General features: G+C 40.0%; 1 pseudogene; it reads left to right on the forward strand.

The window, feature by feature from the left end:
• The first annotated feature begins 1,777 nt into the window (after positions 1-1,777).
• On the forward strand, positions 1,778-3,134 carry LOC121831138 (protein FAM118B pseudogene; annotated as a pseudogene).
• The last annotated feature ends 470 nt before the right edge of the window (positions 3,135-3,604 follow it).

Below are 3,604 nucleotides of genomic sequence, written 5' to 3' on the forward strand. Positions count from 1 at the left end.
GCCCTGTAGGCAGGGCTCATAGTGGAAAGGTCTGGTGAACAAACGCACATCTACAAGAGCAACATGCCCATCTATGAGAGAGTTGCACCCACATCGTGCAGTCACCTCCTGAGAGTGCCTACCACACCACATCAACATGTTGAGGAGGAAACAAATAACTGCAGGAAGCTCTCACTCCACATTACAAGTGAATGCTGTAGGATATTTGGACACTGTGAAGATATATTTCTGTGATTTGGTGTAATAAAAAGCTGAATGGTCAATAGCTAGGCCAGAGGAATAGGCAGGACTTCCAGGCAGAGAGGAATACTGGGAGGAAGAAACATGGAGTTGTCAGCCAGACACAGAGGAAGTTGGACATGCAGGAGGAGAGGTAACAGCCAAGCCACATGGCAGGATGTAGATTAATAGAAATGGGTTAATTTAAGTTATAAGAACTAGTTATGAACAAGCCTAAGCTGCTGTCTGTATGTCAAATTGCTCTGATTGATCAATAAATAAAACACTGATTGGCCAGTAGCCAGGCAGGAAGTATAGGCGGGACTAACAGAGAGGAGAATTGAGAGAACAGGAAGGCGGAGGGAGACACTGCCAGCCTCAGCCATGACAAGCAGCATGTGAAGATGCCGGTAAGCCATGAGTCATGTGGCAAGGTGTAGATTTATAGAAATGGGTTAATTTAAGATATAAGAACAGTTAGCAAGAAGCCTGCCACAGCCATACAGTTCGTAAACAATATAAGCATCTGTGTATTTATTTTATAAGTGGGCTATCGGACTGCCGGGGTTTGGTGGGACCTGGAGAGAAGCTCTCCAGCTACACTAAGCTATAAGCTGAGCTTTCATAATTAATAAGTAGTCTCCATGTCATTATTTGGGAACTGGCTGGCAGAACAGAGAAAGACTAGTTACAAGTGAAGAAGGACATTCAACTCTGATTTTCCAGTAAAGATTCCAACAGTTCCAGTGAGGCATTTTCAGGACATTATTACAGTTAAAAAGTTTTAATGCTTTTTTTCCTGAAGATTTCCTTATTTTTTAAATAACAATGCTGGATAGATTACCATTCTAGATCTCAAGATATATTACAAAGCCAAAATAACAAAAACAATATGATACTAAAACAAAATAAACATGTAGGGCAATGGAACAATATCAAAGACACAAACATGAGTGCATATAACTATAGCCATTTAATATTCAAAAAGATGCTGAAAAATGTGCTAGAGAAATGAAATAATCTTCAACAAATGGTGCTAGGAAAACTGGATTGTCCACATGCAGAAGAATGAAATTAGAACTCTATCTATCACCTTTAATAAAAACTAACTCCAAATGGATCAAATACCCCAATCCCAAAACACTGAATCTGCTAGAAGAAAATATTAACCATACCTATGGGATATAGGTGTAAGAAATGACTTTCTTTACAGCACTCCAAATACCCAAGAATTAAGGCCAACAATTGACAGGTGGGACCGCATAAAATAAAATAGTTCTACACAGCTAAAGAAGCAATCAAGTGAAGAGAAAGCCCATAGAATGGGAGGGAATCTATGCTAGTTAAACATCTGACAGAGGATTGTTATTCTGAGTATAAGGAATTCAAATAAAGATTTTTAAATGACTCATACAAAAAATAAATGAACCTAGAATCTGAACAGAGTTATCAAAGGAAGAAATAAAAACAGCTAAGAAATATCTCAAAAACTGTTCATCATCCCCATCAATTAATGCAAATCAAGACAACTTTGAGATTTCATCTTACTACAGTAAGAATGGCAAGATCAAATAACCAGGCAGATGAGGGGGAAATGGACCCCTCATCTTCTGTTAGTGGCATTGAAAACCAACCCAGCCACTATGTAACTCAGTATGGAGAATCCTCAGAAAGGTAGGTAGGTAGGTAGATGATAGATAGATAGATAGATAGATAGATAGATAGATAGATAGATAGATAGATAGATAGATAGATAGATAGATAGATAGATAGATTTATATGAAGTATTTGATGACCTGGAGTCAAAGATGGAAGATTCTGGGAAACAGCTCCTTCAGTCTGTTCTCTATCTGATGGAAAATGGAGCCCTAGTATTAACTACATATGCAGCCGACCAGGGAAAACAGCTTGAATCCCTTAACCTTACTGATGAGAAAAAGGTCCTGGAGTGGGCTCAGGAGAAGCGGAAGCTAAGTGTGTTACACATCCATGGGGTCTATACCAATCCAAGTGGTATTGTCCTCCACCCAGCTGGATATCAGAATGTGCTCAGGAACACTGAAGTTATGAGAGAGATTCAGAAACTCTATGAAAACAAGTCATTTCTTTTCTTGGGATGTGGCTGGATGGTAGATGACACCACTTTCCAGGCCCTGTTCCTGGAGGCTGTCAAGCACAAATCTGACCTAGAACATTTCATGCTGGTTCGGAGAGGAGATGTAGATGAGCTCAAGAAACTTCGAGAAAACATGCTGGACAAGGGGATTAAGGTCATCTCCTATGGAAATGACTATGCTGATCTTCCGGAATATTTCAAGTGACTGGCATGTGAGATCTCCACAAGAGCAGGGATGGCAAGAGAAGGTCAGCTAAATGGCTCATCTGCAGTACACGGTGAAATGAGAGGCTGTAGTACATGAGCAAGCTGGAGAAATCACCATTAGACCACACTGTGGGGCCTTCCTGTGGATGTGTTTAACATGCAAACATACAAGAACTCAGCACCGCTCCCAGGAAATACCAATACCCAGAAGTTGAAGCTTGGGGTAGAACAGAGGTGGCAGTGTTGCACCTTCCCTTCATGCTGGCTGTTTCTTGATACTCTGCTGCCTGGTCCAGTTTAATACCCAATGACATCAGGACCCAATGTAGCCCCTCCCTACCCCAAGGCTGGACATGCTTGTCTACACAGCAGACCAATGTGATGGCTCCTGGCTATGGCTGCAGCTCTGCAGGACTTGGGGAGCAAGAAGTCATGGAGTCGGTGGGCTCTTGTTGCAGTTTTGTACTCTACTTGGTTTTTTCAATTGAGCTTATGGCTTTTTTAAAACATGACTTGAAGCTCTAGTTTTCTAGATCTTTTACAGTGTACAGTATTTTACATAAATGAGCTGTATTAAAAGCCTGTTCATTTACTTGCCAGGGGGGAAAAAGATAAATAAGATAGATAGATAGATAGATAGATAGATAGATAGATAGATAGATAGATAGATAGATAGATAGATAGATAGATGATAGACAGATGAATAAAACCATCTTATGGCCCAGTTATACCACTCTTTGGCATATGTCCAAAAGATTCAACATCCTACTCCACAGACAAATGCTCAATCATGTTTATTGCTGCCCAATTCACAATAGCTAGGAAATGGAAACAACCTAAATGTCCTTCAACTAATGAATAAACTATGAAAATGTGGTACATATACGCTATGGAATACTATTCAGGTGTGAAGAAAAATGAAATCATGAATTTGCAAGTAAATGGATAGAACTAGAAAAAAATGACACTGAGTGGGAGTGATTCAAACCCCCCAAAAAATGTTGCATGTTCTATCATATCTGAGTTTCCAAGCCCCAAATCTTATGATGTGAGTATATAACC

This window comes from Peromyscus maniculatus, chromosome 7, assembly GCF_049852395.1.
Source record: "Peromyscus maniculatus bairdii isolate BWxNUB_F1_BW_parent chromosome 7, HU_Pman_BW_mat_3.1, whole genome shotgun sequence".
Classification (NCBI taxonomy): domain Eukaryota; kingdom Metazoa; phylum Chordata; class Mammalia; order Rodentia; family Cricetidae; genus Peromyscus; species Peromyscus maniculatus.